The sequence below is a fragment of the Lissotriton vulgaris genome, chromosome 2_1 (genome assembly GCF_964263255.1).
Source record: "Lissotriton vulgaris chromosome 2_1, aLisVul1.2, whole genome shotgun sequence".
Lineage (NCBI taxonomy): Eukaryota > Metazoa > Chordata > Amphibia > Caudata > Salamandridae > Lissotriton > Lissotriton vulgaris.
The window spans coordinates 1,209,543,297-1,209,560,915 of record NC_141687.1 but is presented as its reverse complement, the minus strand read 5'-3'; positions in this window follow the sequence as shown (position 1 = coordinate 1,209,560,915).

The window sequence follows — 17,619 nt, the reverse complement described above, 5'->3', positions numbered from 1 at the left end:
AAAATTAAGGAAGGGGATTGGTTAAGGTATGATTTTAATAAAGAGCACTGACCAAAATAACAAGCATTTACAATGCAATGGTTTCGCCTTCGGAAAAGTTAGAGCTATTTGCATTGTAAATGACAAACTTTTTATTTATGTGTTGGTTTTGAAAACAGATAAATAAATGGCATTGTCATTTACAATGCCAATAGCTTCATGCAGCAGCGAAGACCTGCCTTCCTTTACACAGCATTAGCGTATTAATATGCAAAGTAAAATACACCACGTGAACTTGTGGAACCGAGGTCATCGCTATGGTGCATTATGCGGTAAAACAAATCTCAAGAAACTGTTACTTACTCAAAAAAAGTTGAATATAAAGAGTAGGATTTCATACCACCCTGAAATTGCTATTGGGTGTGAACCTGGAAGAGCAAACACGCAGTATAGCATTACTGGCAATCCCGTGCTACGATAGTGTGGATCAACAATCAGGAAAGTAGGGTGAGATGAGGCAAATTATTTAAAAAAATCGCTTTATGAATGAATAATCGTTTATTATATAACATTACTAAAATATCCACTACAATAAAATCTCTTTACACCTAGCTGGGAGCAAGGTTACTTCTTGTCTTCGGGTGTATGCAAAAACGATAACCAAATCAGGGATGCCTAACTCACGTGAAGTTAAAACCTGCCCTGCTTATAAGAGGCGAGACACAACATGCAGCCTTCGGAGACGGGCTGGAGAAAAGGAACTCTCGAATTGGCCACACAGATGTCAAACATGTTTCAGGTAAAGCACTTCCTCGCCAGGGCGGGTATCCTCAGTCACGCCAGTGTAAGTGACGGGTTAACAGGTGACGCCATCTCACTATTGGAATTCCCATCAACAAATTGTCTTTTCTGGCGTCTGTATTGTTTTTGTTAAAATTAACTAAACAGAACTACAACTCCCAGAATGCGATGATTTTGCAACCAGAAAGAAAAGGACTGGATCCAACTGGTCGTGCACTTCGTGGAAACAACAGGTCGTCCAGGTGACATGCAGCCTGCTCCTAACCGGCCGGAGATACATGCAAAGTCAAATTGTCAAATGTATTTTTATTGCAACGTTAATGAAAACCTTCAGAAAACGAGAAAATCAATAAACGTCTTTCCACGCCCAGTGGAAGTCTCCATGTGCATAAACAGTGGCTCAGTGGTTGTTAAAATCTTTAACTTTAGACACCTGTTTTTTGTTTCAACGCCTGACACCGGACCTAAGCAGTCTTTTTTAGCTGGATTGGCACAGCAGGACGCCCAGTTTAAAATAGCCACAGTGCCCTGAATGCAGGGGTGCAGCTTCTCCATGTGGATGAAACCCCCACCTTCCTGGTCGCCCATAAGACTGTCACCGCGGGCTATTCATTCACGGTGTCTGTCGTCGCATCCAGCGCGACACTTCTGACTGCCCTGAGCGATACACAGGAGGAGTGCAGCAGGAGAGAGGCGGCGGCTGTGCTGTAAGACTCTGGCACTAAACATGCCTGCAGGGAATGCAAGGGATCATCTGAGACCTGACGTGGGTGGGGTTCGGTCCAGGCATGAGGCCGAATTAAGCTGCTCATAGGTTTTGGTGTAAACAGAATCCACGTAAAAAAACTTTCTGCCGGCATTTCTCAATCTCTAAACTGCTTTCCTGCCCATTATAAAGACATGGAAAGTGTAAAAGCGGAGGGGTGGGATCCATACGGGACTGTGCAGCTCAGTATTTCCCGTGCAAGCATGAGTGGCCCCCGTGGTCCAGATCAGGTGTCTGAGAGGAATGGTCCAGCCCGGCGCTGTGCGAGACACCTTAGCTACCCTCTAGAGCGGGGACACCCTAGAGTCACAGGGAGGTCTGCACAGGGCGAGCTGGGCCCAGGGCGCCAATCTACAGAGGGCTGCAGAGCTGTCTGCATTAGAGACCGGCAAACAACAGCGCCACCCCACATGGCTCCCGGGATTCAGTAGGAACCACTTGTAATAATTTTTATCGTGCTGTGTGCGCTCCTTTGCACATCGCCAGCCTCCTTCGTTGCCCCCCCTTTCCCTCTTACCTTCTGGATAGCCTCCCCCCTCCCCCCAGCAAACAACTTTGAATTAGCATGCCAGAGCTAATGGGTGCTTCGTGTGCGTTGGGGGCGCTGGAGTGAAGGTGTTTGTGTTCAGAGGTCAATACTGTAATTAGGACACACACCCCACACCTCATTTTATTCAGCAGCAGCGAGGGCGCCGCAGGGCTGTCTGACCAGGGCACTGTCCGAGCACGGCCGCCTCTGGGTGGACATGTGACAAACAGCGGCCCAGCAGGTGTCACGGGCCGTAAAGCAACCAGTAAATGCTCTCCAGGCCTCTTGCCTCCGAGTTGGGCAGTCACGGGCAGCCTTAATTGGGGTGCAGAGGGTCACTCGCGTCCCAACCCCGGCGCCACTGCACCTGCTGCACAGATGATGGCTGACCTTGATGTCAGCCGAGGCAGGCGATCTGCAGAGAAGACGTGCACGTCCCAGCGCCAGGTTCTGTCGTCGCAGCCGGTGCCGGGCGGTTTCCTGAAAGAATATGAGCCTTATTCTTTCATCGGCCAGCCCTGCGCGCAACCCCCCCCCAACACTGTCAAAGCGCCAACATGGCTTTAACAGCGTGTAAATGCTGGCTGTCATCTCAGGGTTGGTCACCCGACACCTCGGCCCGGCTCTCACGGTCTGTCTGTTTTCATTCATCCTCGCAGCTGCCCGTGAAGCTCACCTTTACAGCCGCATGGTCTGGCGGGTATTTATTTTATGACAACATGGCTGATGGGAGGCACGCCACGCCGCACCTACACGTCTCCCTCCGAATGCCCCGCAGAAAATTATCTGATCTTTGATTGACTGTGCAGGACTTGGACTGCTCTCGGCTTTTAATGGCGGCCTTGACATCAGTGGAATAACGTAAAATGACAAGGGCCCACAGGCAGAATGTGAAGAGGGTTGCAAGGGTTGCCCTCTTAACCCCCCCCGCCCCACTCCCTCTGCGCCGCAGGGGGGGTTCGCCCCTGCTGGTCGCGGATATCAGATTTAGGGTAGGCCACAATATGAGTGAAACACACACTGAAAGGAGACATCAGGCGATGCGAGGCTCAGTTTACGGGGGCATTACCGACAGGTACCACAACTTGTTGTCTCAGGACAGGGGCAACTTAAGACGCATTTGACGGTAAAACACGAAGCTTTGACTGCAAGTGCGAGCTAGAAAAGGGTTTAATTAGTATCTAAATTATTCCAGTCTGTCCTTCTTTCGTGTCAGCGTACAAGCCTCAAACATTTAACAAGTCAGGTCCCAGGGCCGGCAGCCAATCACAGCGCGGCCCGGGGAATGACGTCACGGGGGTGTCCCGGGCCGGCAGCCAATCGCAGCGCGGCCCGGGACAAAGGGGCGGGGCTTAAAAAAAGCACCAGAAACGCCCCCGAATCGCGTTTTCAAGAGAAAACGCGATTGACAGCCTCTGTCTCCCAATGGCTAGCCTCCATTTATGGAGCTAGCCAATGAGAGGCAGAGGCGGTGCCGACATCCATACTGAAGACAAAAGTTTTCAAACTGGGAGGGGCACTTCGTGCCCCTCGCCAGGTCGAAACCTAAAAAGGCTGGTAGATAGAACATTGTTCTTCACAGGAATACAAGAATAGTGGCAAAGATAAGTAGATTCAGTCAACCAGAAAGATAAGAGGCAGGAAACCTCTTCCAAGAAATACAGCAAGTTTACCACTTCCTGAACGTGCTGTCAAAGGAGACAACTGAAAACACATGTACTCTCCTGGAGTACCTCACAGAAAACGAAAAAAATATTTCTCAGAAAGCAAGCGCTCATGTAGGAATGTAAGGAGCCAGTCAGAGTGGTGGTAAACATACAAAGACACGCTGGACATTCTAAAACAAATAAAGCCAGCAAATAGAAAGCAAGCAAATGTGAGTTTTCAAAACACAAAACCAGTGGCAAACAATGGGTGGCATTCATTCCTAGGTCAGCTTCAGCATGTACCTAAATGTCTTTGCAACCAGACAGCTCTCTTTTTTTATGTTTATTCTTGATTTTGACCTCTTTGAGCATTTTGCTGCAGTTTTTCTATAGACAAACTTGATGTGAGGGTATTGGAGTGCTTTGGGTAAGCACCAGTTGCATTACCCAAGGTCACATTCATTTTTAAAGGCAGATGGAGATTAAGTGATTTGTTCAGAATCACAGAATGTTGAGCAGACACAGAGACCCGAACTTGGTTCACCAGTTCCAGGATCAGCAGCTTTGGCCTTAACGCTATATCCTGTGTAGAGGTATGGGGCCAAGCAGAAGCCACGTGAAAGCTCGTTATGGGATAGAAGTTCCAACAGGACCTCGAGCTGAGCCAAGCTTCAGGCTCGGGCCTGTCCCCATCTTTCAGAGGCTCGTCCACTTCTAGTATTGAGATTGAATGGGAACAGGGCTAGAAGACGCAAAGAGGGAGGTATGAAAGAAGGAAAGAGGAACTAACAGGAAGGAAGGGAGGAAGAAAGGAAATAAGGGAGACAGGATGGAAAACTGTAAAGAAAGAGGAAAATGTAGGAACGAAGAAATAAAAGAAGGAAGAATGGAGAAGGAGGAAAGATAAGTTGGAACCGGGCTGGAGGAAGGTAGGGAAAGAAGGAAGGGGGGAACGAGAGGGGAAGTAGAGGAAGGGATGAAAGAAGAACCAAATCAAGATATGAAAAAAGGGAGAAAGGAGAAGTGACCAAGGAACTGAATGAGATGTAATGAGTGAAGAGGAGAGGGATGAAAGTGCGAGGAGATGGAAGGATGAAAGAGAAAGAGGGAAGAAAGAAAGTACGGTAGGAAGGTTAAGAGGAAGGGATGGAAGAGTGTTAAGAGAGTAAGGAAGGACAGACAGATTCAAAAGATTAAGGAAAGGAAGGAAGAAAAGAGCAGAAGGGTGGATGGGTGCAGAGGAGTGAAAAGAGAAAGGGAGGGAAGGAAAGAGTGAGAAAAAAGAGACAGGGGCAGAGAGAAAGGAAAGAGTGAAAGAAGGCATGGTGAGAGGGAGTGTGTAAGAAAAAAACAAGCACAACGTTAGGGCAAATGAAGGAAAGAAAAAACTGAAGAAATTACAATTGGAAGAGAGAGGAAAAGAAGGAACAAGGTAGGATCTAACAAGTGTAATCAGAAACGAAGAGAACACTTAAAGAAATAGAGACTTGAAATGATTATGAATAGAGGGACACAAATGTAGGAAAAAACACAAGGAGCTTGTGAAGGAGGCTAGAGAGCGATAGAGAAAGATATAGAAAGAGAGAGACAGACTGGTTGCCAGGAGACGGTGACGGCAGAGGGAATGCTGTTTGCAAATAGCAAACTTGTCAGGGAACAATACTTTGCTTTTTTCTGCCAGGCCAGACAAGGCCCATCTGTGTGAGCCCGATGCACCCAAGATAAAGTGCCAGTGTCATTCTGCACAGAATGCAATACTACTCTTCTTCTCTGTACAATGCTACATTTATATATTTCAACGATCGGTCATTAGTCAGACATGTATCGTCTCTGCTCTGACCGCAACTGGCCTCTAAAGCCTGCCTGTCACCCAAATCCCTGCGAGCAGTGCTCGTGAGCCCGCAGCACTTTTTCGTTTATTGGCAAGATGGGCAGTCACCTGGATGGGTGATATTGCAGAACCCAACATAGAGGGGGCATTAAATGATACGCCATTTGTGATGCTGGTACATGGAAGATGGTGGTACACTTCTAGAATACTTGCACCAGTCATCTGGTTACGTTCTAGTAAGTGCAGTTCACAGACTCACAGGGGCATATTATCAAGGGGGTTTATCGCTGCTTTTTTGGCTTTAAAAGCCAAGAAAGCGGAGATAAAATTATCTCCCTATTACCTATCTGTCGCTAACACCAGTTAGCGACAGCTAGTAGGAGATAGCGACCATCTTGGGCCCCGCTTTGCATGTCAGTGATATTTATCACTAATGACATGCAAAGTGGGCGTGCCAAGATGTTAACGACTGGAAACAGTCGCTAACATGGCTATCTCCTATTACCAACTTTTGGAGATATTCGCGCTAAGCGCAAATATCTCCAAAAGCTAACACCTGTCCCTGAGCAGTTCTTATCCATGTTATCCAATGGTAGGTGGATAACATGGGTAAGAGCATTAGCTCGGTAATGCATGAATATTGCTGACTTTTCAGCGATATTCATGCATTTCGGCCGATTTTTATCGCTTAGGAGATAAACCTTGATAATAGCAAGGTTCCTAAGCTATAAAAATCGCCGCAGCTCGGCGATAAAAATATCGCCGCTAAACCAACATAGCGATAATTAATGGCTAGTTCTTGGTAATATGCCCCACAGTGTTTTCAGTTAATTGCAGGTTGAAAAGTGCGTGCCTTCAGTTGGTGCAGCCGGTGCTTGCATTTCTGGACACGTTACTTGGACGGCTTCAGTAGACAGCAGGCTGCAGGACTGTGTGTGCTTGAAATGCAGTTTGTAGTTTACGATATAAAGTCACACTCCAAAGCATGCACGCGCATCCTATGGTTTGTCAACCAAATGATTCCTGGAGGGGCCCAGCAATCCCCAGAATGCAAAGGGGGAACTGGTGCTAACACGAAGGCACTGTGCTTCAACCCCTACATCCTGCTACTCTCTGTGGAAGACAGGCAAAAACCCATTAATACATGTCCAGAAAGGCAAACACTGGCTGTGCCAACACTGGCGGCAAACACTCGTCTAGGTGGGAGTAATTCAAAAACACTATGAACTACATCTACCATGTTGCAGGGGGTGAACTGGTGCTGACGTGCTGGCAATGTTCTCCTCCACTCTTGATAAGTAATGCTGATGTTGGCCACAGAATACCAGATACATCTGGCCGAAAAGATGAGAGGTTGATATAGCAATGCTCAGACAGATTAGTTTAATCATGCACATGAATGCGGTATTCCACATGCATTTAGGACGCAAACATTCTGAACGCTGTCTTTTGACCGAACGTGTCTTTAGGACGAATTTGTTCAGCTCGCAAGTCACTTTAACGACTTGCCTTAGGGGGGTGCTGGATTTTGGAATACTTTAATTTACTATTCCAACTCTAGTCTGCGCATCAGAAGGGAAGGTGTTGGACTTTAAATCCCAAACCATTCCACCAATGTACCCCCCTAAAATCAATTCGTTGTTAAGACTTGCATGCTAAACGAATGCGTACTGGTGCCGCATTCATTCTTTTGCCGGCGCTGTGTTGGAACAGCGTGATTCCGGCTTCGTCCAAAAGGACGTTTCCTAATCATGCACCCTGGACAAAGACGTTTATGTACATTATAATGTATCCAGATGGGGAAGATTCATTTTTGCACAGAAAATATTATGAGATGGGTACAGTGGGTTGAGTGGCAGTGTCCTGCATAATTAAAGCCCTGGGATGGCTAGGTATTTTCAATATATATTCATGCTGCCAAAGTCTATAGCAGTCATTAATGGCCCTCTTTTGAGCAACATTCCACAGCCATAGGCAAGGACCTAGTATGAGGTAGGGCGTATTCAACGATTTGTATAGCCCAGGACATAAGTTATATAATGCTTTTAAAATATTCTACTCACAATAGTAAGAGCGTTCTAAATTAAATGGGAGAATAAGAAAGGTAAACAGTGGAATGTTGAGGCTGAATGCCTATACAAGCGTTGTCCGTAGTGGCATTTCCAATATTACAATGTTCTGTAAAGCTTATAAATGCTGCATTTTGATTGGTTTCTAGCCAATCGATATCTACGCAGTAGGTTCAAACCTAGTAGATGACACAAGACTCATCACAGTCTCACCCCAAATATAAATATAACTTTTCCCATAAAGAGCTACCTGTGAAGATCACTGAGCTCTAATAAAGATCTAAATCTTGAAGGAAAAGTAGAGGGCAGCCCCACCCTTTTAACGCTGTCCATACGAAACAAATCACAACTATTTATCAAAATGATGGTGACATGGTGTTTCAATGATCTATTCTGGATGCTGCCCCTCAATTTTTTATAAGGCTCTCTTATTGTAAATAAACAACATTAGGGGATGTTTCGAGGGTGTGGGGTTCACCACCAACATTGACACCTCTTCATCTAAATGCCCCTATTTGTATTTCATGGAGCAACCACCTTCCTCAAATGCATAGCTACTACCTACCCCAACAACATTCACAAATAGTGTACCTTCTGCCATGAACTGAAACACCCCATATATGGGTGCCCCTATACAGCTAAATGTTACAGAGGGATTTTGGCATGCTACATGCATATAAACACTATAAAAAAACGCTGACAGAGGGTCAAGACTGATTTGCATATGGCCATGTCTGAACTGGGGTGGCGTGGTGAGAAAAATAACGATGGATTAAACCCAGATCTGTGACTGAGGGTGAATGTTTTGCCAAATGTGCAACATTCCGTCAATCATCTTGTGTGTTTTGCTGTTCGCCCTATGTGGGAAGGGTATGCCCAGACATGGGTTCCGTGCTCACTAGGCCACTGGAGTCAAGCTATCCTGGCGGATGACCGCTGATAGCCAGAAACCGGCCCTAGGATGCTTGATTCCTATCCAGGGAACACATGACTTGGCAGTTCGGGCTGGACTGTTCCCATGAGGCAAAGGGTCAAGACTGACTTGCCTATGGCCATGTCTGAACTTGGGTGGCATGGTGAGCAAAATAACGATGATTTAAACCCAGATCTGTGACTGAGGGTGAATGTTTTGCCAATGTGCAACATTCCGTCCATCATCTTGTGTGTTTGCTGTTCGCCCTATGTGGGAAGGGTATGCCCAGACGTGGGTCCCGTGCTCACTATGCCACTGGAGTCAAGCTTTCCTGGCTGATGATGGCTGATAGCCAGAAACTGGTCCTGGGATGCTTGATTCCTGTCCAGGGAAGAGATGGCTTGGCAGTTCGGGCTGGACTGTTCCCATGAGGCACAGGGTCAAGACTGATTTGCATATGGCCATGTCTGAACTGGGGTGGCATGGTAAGCAAAATAACAATGGATTAAACCCAGATCTGTGACTTGGGGTGAATGTTTTGCCAATGTCCAACATTCCGTCCATCATCTTGTGTGTTTTGCTGCTGTAGGACTTAGGCAGGTCTTGCTGCAATGTGCCTTGGATGGAGCGAGTGTAGACGTCGAAGACTAGTTGCGAGGAGTCGAGTAGGTGCAGCAACGTCGTTGATCTGGTGGATGAAGGTAAAGCGTTGGCGCCGATCCACGCAGTCAAAGAAGGCTTTGGCATCAAACCCATTTACGATGGAGGCACTGCGTCTTGGTTGAGACACCCTGTCCATCACTGTTGAGTCATGGAGTCTGTTGAGGCGATGTCATTGAATGTGGAAAGTTCTCACAGTGTCGATTTTGATGGTTCTGTACAACAGAAATCATTTTTCAATGGCCTAGGTCTGGGTTGGCAACAATTGGCAGGGTAGGAATCACAGATGACATAGTCCAGGTGCTGTTGCACAGTTGAAGGATGTCTTTGATAACCCTGAGCCCTCAGAACAGTGAGCGCACCAGCAAGCCCTTGGGGTCATTCTGGATTCAAGTGAGAAGGGTCTAGTCCTTGTCCTCAGCAGGACAGATATCAGCAGGCAGCAGGCAGTAGGGCAGAAAAGCATAGCAGAAATCAGTTCCTTCAGGGCAGCAGTCAGGAAAAGAGGCAATCCCTGCATCACAGCAGTTTTTACTCCTGGCAAAGTTCTTCACAAGTCCAGTAGTGTACTGCCTTGGTAGGGTCAGAGCCCCAGTGCTTATACTCAGTTGTGCCTTTGAAGTGGGGGTGACTTCAAAGTAAGCTCTTGAAGTGCTCACATCCCCCTTTCATCCCAGACATGTATTGGAGAAAGGATGCAAGCCATCTAGAGCAGTAAGAGCAGAGAAATGTGTCACTTTCTAAAAGTGGCATTTCTAAAATAGGAATGTTAAATCCAACCTTAACAGTAAAGATGATCTATCATTTCCATTCCAAAGATATGAAACATAATGCAGCTCCTCCTTTCTATTCATAAATTACAGCTTACATGTGTTTTAAGGAATTCCCAAAGCTAGCCTATGAGAGGAGTAGGCCTCACAGTAGGGACAATGAATTTTGCTGTTTGCCACTACCAGGACTCTTTTACTTTTACTTATGGAGCACCCTGCACTTAGGGCTAGATAGGGGTTACCTTAGGGTGGCCTTGTGTTTAAAAAAAGGGGAGTTTAAGGCTTGTCAAGTAGTTTCAAATGCCAAAACAAAGTGACAGTAAACTGCACATACAGCCTTGCAATGACAGGCCTGAAAATAGTTTGAATGGCTGCTTGTGTGGGTGGCACAACCAGTGCTGCAGGCCCACTTGTTGCATTTAGATTACAGGCCCTGGGTATACGTTATGCCACTTTACAAGGGACTTATAGGTAAACTAAATATGCCAATCAAGTGTACTCCAATGTCGCTATGTTTAGGGGCTAGCACATGAACTTTAGCACTGGTAAGCAGCCATAAAGTGGTCAGAGTCCTAAAGTCAGCAGTAAGATGCAGCAAAACGAGGGAGTGAGCAGGCAAAACATTTGGGGGTAGGCCACCCTAAGGATGACAGGTATAACACAAACCTTCTTAATCTACCTCAAGAGTTTTATGGCGGGAATCAATGGACCAAAAATATTCCTTTGCGATGTAGAGTGCTTTGTTGCCTACTCTCAATAGGATTCCTCAGAGATGCACATTTGAAATCCTTATATATTAGGATCCCTCATAATTGGTGTTGGGACCCTTTTTGCCTTCACAGGTCAGGGATACTCCCTCCCTCTCAATGGTTGAGGTGTGATACACTAAGATGTGATTTACTGCACATATTCTGGCACTGACCTAGGTGTGGTCACAAAATTTCCAGTGCCCATGGTTCACATGTACCTCTTCCTCTACCAAGACCTCTGCTTGACATAAAGAAGGGGACCAGCTTAAATACCATTGGCCATCGATAGATGACAACTGCAATGACAGTACCAAGATTTGTATTTTGTGGCATTAGATGTCATACTCTGTGCCACTCTAGAAGAATTTACATTGAAAAATGTTCAAAGCAGCCTATTGTAAACAAGCCAACTATAGAATGAATGATCAACTGCCTACATTTGATTAGGTTTGGAGCGCATTCCTTAAAGTTATGTTATGTTAGCCTGATTTGTAAAGCACTCAGCTACTCAGCAGAGTGCACAGGTTAATGCCAGCAGACCAAGGAACCTAGATTGACTGACTGCCTAATGAGCCATGTCTTCAGTTTCCTCTTGAAGGCAGCAAGATTACTGACCGTTCAGAGGTCTTTTGGAAGTTTGTTCCATTGAACGGCCCCCGGTAAGAGAAGGATCTCCCTCCTGCTCTAAGTCTATTTATCCGGGGCACGCTTGCAAGGTGCGCGGAAGACCAACATAGGGTAAGCGCTGGTATGTATCCGCTGATCCACTCTCTGAGGTATACCACTCTTGCGTTGTGCAAGGCCTTTTGCACTAAGACCATGGCCTTAAAAAGAATCCTCTTTTTTATAGGGAGCCAGTGGAGGGCCTTCAAATGAAAGAACATGTGAGACATGTGTGGGAGTCTGAGTAGCATTCTAGCTGCCAAATTCTGCACCACCTGGAGTCTATTGAGAAGGAAATCAGTGAGACCGAGGTAGAAGGCATTCGATTAATCCAGTCTCATTGTGAACAGTGCCCGAATGACCTGTCTGCCTGCTGACTCAGATAGGAGAGGTAGACATTTTTTTAGCATGCGGAGAGTGTTGAAACAGGAGCCAGCTAGAGATTGAATCTGTAATTGGATAGAGAGATTGCTGTCAATTTTAATGCTTAGGTTCTTCACAGAGTTTTGGAGGGGGCCAGACTGAGGCACATCGCTCGTCCAGCAGGTTCTCACAAAACTGTGGGGCACATCTCCGAAAACGGCGATCTCTTTTTTATACAGGTTGCACTTTAGTTGGTGCCGGTCCAGCCACTGAAACACCCTGGCAAGACAACTGAGGGATTAGCTCCCCTTCCAGTTCCCTTCCCTTCTCACAGGAGAAGAGGAGCTGTGTGTCATTCGCATAAGAAATTACTTTACCACCCCGTGACTCAGCCAGAGTAACTAGGGGCAAGAAGTAAATGTTAAACATGGTGGGACTAATGGCAGATCCCTGGGGTATGCCCACAGTCAGGGTTCTGGCTTGCGAGGCACGAGGGGGCAGCCATACTTCCTGAGTACGATTGCCCAAAAATTATGTCAGCCAATTCAAAGCCATGTTTCGGATCCCTATCTTTTGAAGATGCTCAAGAAGTTTAGAGTGGGACACAGTGTTGAAAGCTGCCGAGAGGTCCAGGAGGATCAGAATGACCTTGCCTCCCTTGTCAAGGGTGTTCCTAACGTTTTCAACAACTTCCACAAGTGCGGTCTCAGTGCTGAAATGGGGTCAAATGCCGGTTTGGCTGGAATTCAATATTTTATTATCTTCCAAGTAAGTGAGAGTTGGCGGTTGACTTCCTTCTCCAGAATCTTTGAGAAAGCAGGCAGAAGGGTAATGGGCCTATAGTTCGCCAATTGCTTAGGGGCGGCTGCTGTTTTTTTTCAGCAGAGGGAGCACTTTTGCCCGTTTCCAGCCTAATGGAACCACACCCGTTGCCAGCAAATGGTAAATATGTTGTTTACTATAGGATTAATACATTGAGCAGCCATAGTTAGCATTTTAGCCGGGCAGGGGTCTAAAGGGGAGCCAGACTTCAGGACTTCCAATGCTGAAAGTGACAGCCAGACAGAACTCGGGTGCTAATTGTTAGAGCATGGTTCAAGTCGTCTTGCTGTATTTTGTGGTAGGCACGGTAGGAGGTCTGAGTGTTATCCTTGAGGGGTGGCCTATTGCCAATCTGTGGCCAAGTGAATGGAAACCATGGAAGAGGAGTGGGTTGAGACACCACCAGGCTCACGTTGGAAAATACCTGGTCTACGTTATGGCCTGCTTGGTTGAGTGGGACCAGAGACCTGTTGTTTAAGTGAGAGAGAACTTATGATTTCTAAAAGCCCAAGGGGTTGTCCAAGTGGACATTAAAATCACCCAGCACTAAGAAATCGGCTTGCCTCATTGCCCATGGGGCTAAGGCACTCTCCAACAAACACAGACAGGGGTTGACTGGGCCAGAAGGATGGGAGAGGAGGACCCCTTCAAGAGGCTGGTTGGAGGTAAGGGACAGAAAAAGCCAAGTGCCTCCACCATTTCCAGGCCCTTAAGAGAGAAGGATGAGCATTCGTAGTCCTTCTTATACACAACTGTCATCCTTCCTCCCCTCCCTGTTTCACGGTCCTTCCTTAAAATTCTGTAATTCAGAGGAATGGCAATGGCCAGTATGGGGTTGGCTGATGCCGAGAACCAGGTTTCTGTGAGAAAGAGGACATCCAGTTGCTCATCATTTAGTAGGTCAAAAACCTGATGCTCATGTTTCTGGAAGGATCTCACGTTGATCAAGGCAGCCCGAAACTGTTTATGAGGTTTTCCTGTCTTATATGGAATGTGTGGGACCCTGTTGGAGCTACGCCTAGTGGGGCTCCATTCGCAGCCAAGACACACAAATTGTTCAGGTATCTAATGTGGGGAACAGTAAAAAAAATATTTGTCTGTGGGGGCTATGCAAAATAGAGAAGCCCTACCAATGATGATCAAATGATTGCTGGAAGAAAACCAGCATAGTGGCTGGCACTGGATGCTTGCAGGATGCTAACTGGATCAGACAGGCTTCCCTTTGGCGCGCCTTTGTATATAAAGTGCAACGTGCAGCTTAAACGAAATCAGCCTAAATCAAATTCAAATTCAATTAACAGTTTCAATTCAGTAGGTAAATCGAGCAGTACAATTGCGGTGCAATTGGTCAGATGTCCCGAAAGCCTTACCGCACCTGAGCCGCAGCTCCCTTTTTAGGCCTAAGCGCTGGATCACTAGATTGCGCACTAACCAAGATGGAGCCTACAGAACGTCCCAGCCCGGAAGAGGAAGGCTTAATATGTTCCTGGAAATTGTCCTCATCGATGCTACTACAGGTTTCTTATTATAAACAAGTTCCCAAAAACTCTCCTTTCCACATATTTGTATTACACCTTTAAAGTATTCCCTGGTTGTGAACGGGTGCATCATTCACTGTTTTTTTAAAATAGTTCTCTCTTTGTTCTGTCTGATTTACAAAGTTTCTGAAGCTAAAGTAGGTTTTTATTATCTAAGAATGTAGTCATTAACAAAAATATGTAGACGTTTTTGTGACAATATAAATATATTTTAAAATATGCTTTAGCATTGTCTCATATTTAATTAGAAATATGTCACGTACAGTGTACATTAATAAAGGGAGATTCGACTCGTGGCATAATGAAGTATAAGAAGTTAAAAAGAAATGTCCAAATAGTAAATCTTTTGGAGGTTCTCACTACCAATAGAAGCACAAATCTGTTCATTTTAAGTATGAGATCTGTCTACAAATAGCTTCGTAAATTTCTAAATAATATACTACCATGAATTTAAACGGAAGAACATCCATGTCTACATTTCGTCTTAAAAGCAAGAATATAATACATTACAGAAAGGATGGATAATCTGATGAAACAGATATGGGGGGAAATGCTGGTTTTAGGCAGGCCCCACTCTCATTAAATATTTGTTGTCATTTAAAAAAAAATTGTCATGTCCTAAATAACTAAAAACGTGCACTTTCATTCCTTTTTTTTTCTAAATGCTTGAATTGGCCCCTCAATATGCTTCTTTTCAACAACATGGTATTCTGGCATGCCTCACCTTTGTCATAAATCTAGAATTGTAACCTTCTGGTTATTCATTATAACTCTGTGATTAGGCCACAGCAAATCATAGGGGAATTAACGAGAGACTGCTGCTATTTAAAGTACATTCCTGTCAGCATGTCTCACTTTTTATTTAAACGGATAAGAAACACATTTAAGAATATTATAGAAAATGTGTCCTCAATTTAGCATTCTGGATGACTAACCACAATTTCCTGGTCAAAAGTAAATCCTTCATTTTGTTCATTTATTGCCGACATCTCCGTAGAAAATGCTACATTATCTACAGCTCCTATGTCCAATAACATGGTATGCAGGTGTGTTGAGGTGTTTCAACATTACACAACGTTAGCCTTCTTCTTGTTCATTGGCACTTAGTGATACATCTAAAGTAGAGCATTGGGGAATCAACAGGCAGACTGCTGCTCCTGTTTGCAAGTGCATGATTCACTTAAGTATGTTAGCCTTTTTTGGCAAGGGCGAGGAAGATATTTGAATTTATAAGACATGTGTCCTTGTGTTTGCTTTCTAAAGCACTAACCATAATATCCACTTGATATTCATGTGAGAAAAGTGTGTTCTCTCAAAGATGGTTCATCCAATCCCAGGAGAGGCTCCACATTTTCCACAGGGTAAAAGCACCCTAAATCTCACCACAATCCCTAAAAATATGTATGACACTTACAATAAATGATTTATAATGTGACTAACATCTGTTATCACCCTTTCTAGAAACTCATTTTTTTGATCATCAAAGCCATGAAAACACTGGAATCCTTTTTAGTGGGCAATAGGACAAAATGGTGAAGCCGTACCAGTACAACTCCATCTAACAGGAACTTTTATGAATGCCCCCTCAAATTGTTAGAGTCTTATTTGCAATACCATAATTTCAAAGGGGTTGGCACTGTCGGATATTTATTGACCTAGCTGGAGTAGTCAACAGCTCCCTAATAATAATGTTACTTAATTATTGCCCTCTGCTGAGGTACATGGCCTCCTTATAAGGTTAGGAGCAAAATAATAATAGGGCTGTGAAATTAGAATCTGAAATGACATTAAGCAGAAAGTTCTGAGGATTACTAGGCACCTGCTCACCTACCCACCTTAATCTCAAACACACAGTCTACTTTCTCTGTCCCTGTCTTGTCCCTACAACACACGTAGGATCAGCGCCTGAAGATGTGCAATGCAATGATCAACGTGGTTCAAGTCCACATTGCAAGACACAGTATTCCACAGCGGATGCAATTTAGTGTTACTACCCTCTTATATCTCTTTAGGAGCTATAGACACCATCAGCCAATATATCAGTGTTGTTACTTACACATCTGATAAGTATAGGCGCGGACCGAATGTGTATATTGAAAGAAAGGGGCAAATAGCAGATTTTGAAATCCAATGCCAAACTGGCAATAAACATATTATCACCAGCCCACCACAACAACAAAAAAAACAAGTAGACAATAAATAAAGACAACTGTTTCCACCCACGTCATGTACCTGCTTCAAACTTTTGCCACGTTTAAAGGTCAGACAACAATAAATAATGCTAGTATTCTAAGCCCACTGGCTGGCTCGATCGCACAATTCCATGTAGAAGGAACCATTACCATTATTTAAACCGAATAATTGAAAGTTCCCAAGAATGGGATTAGTTACGGAATGACGGTCCATCTATGAGAGTGTGATTAGAGTCCTCGTTGCAGAAAAACGCTTCCAAAACAAGGAAAATCAAATGCTGACAGTCAATAGTTGGGGTAGAAGATGGGGCAGTTTAGAGGTAACTCGCTCTGGTACTGGTAGCACATTTCTAGTCACAATCTGTTGGAAAATAGCAGATTTGACTGACGTGGCTGCATTTTTCTAACATACTTTGTGACCCGAATATACTGTGATACAGAACAATAAATAGCTCAAGCATCTTTCCCCTGATACCTGTTGCTGCTGATGCTCTAGAGAAAGTGAGGCCAAACTTTTTTGCGTATCCATGATGAAGAATGGCGTTTAGTGTGGAAAGCAGGAACCTTGGCTTGTTGTTTATGTAGCAAACAAGGAACTATGATAGAGTAACATGCCTTGCTGTGGCTGGGAGTCGCTATGTCAAAGAGCCCGTCTGACTATATTCCTGAGCCTTTCGGATATTTCCTACGACTGCTTTTGTGCATTGTAGCCGAGTTCTTTGTTCTAGAAGCAGCCGGGTACGCGTTTCTTTTCCCACAGAAGAACAGCAAATGTTTTGTGTCCAAGGTTGCATTGTTTGAGAATGAAATCATCCATTCCTTCGCGCTGGCTGTTATCTTTCTCTGTTCGCCTTGAAGAGACTTGTTGTAAGTGTGCACTGCTGGACGTTTTCACACAGGGATGATCAATACAAACCTGCTTCGATTATTCGGAGATTCAGATTGGTGGTACATGTGGACCAGGGAAAAGGGAGAGAACAGCTCGCCTGCTGTTTGCTTTTGAAGGAAATTGTAGCAAAATGTCAACATACTTGATATATAAACCCAAAAAGAAACGTCAAAACAAATGTTAACGTTAATGAAATTTATAAAATCCACGAATACCCGGAGGTGTCTTGGCGCTGATCAAACTGTCAAGCACCGATTACATGAACTCATTGATACACCCACCAGCACACACAGGCATCCATATCTGCACAAATGCTGTCTATGAGTTTAAGCTGTTTATTGGTTCCTTTGCTCTCATGTGTATGTGGGTATGCAAGTTGTTTGTATGTGGATGAGTCAAGCTGCTCAGAGTGACATGGGCTACTGAACACTCTTAAAGG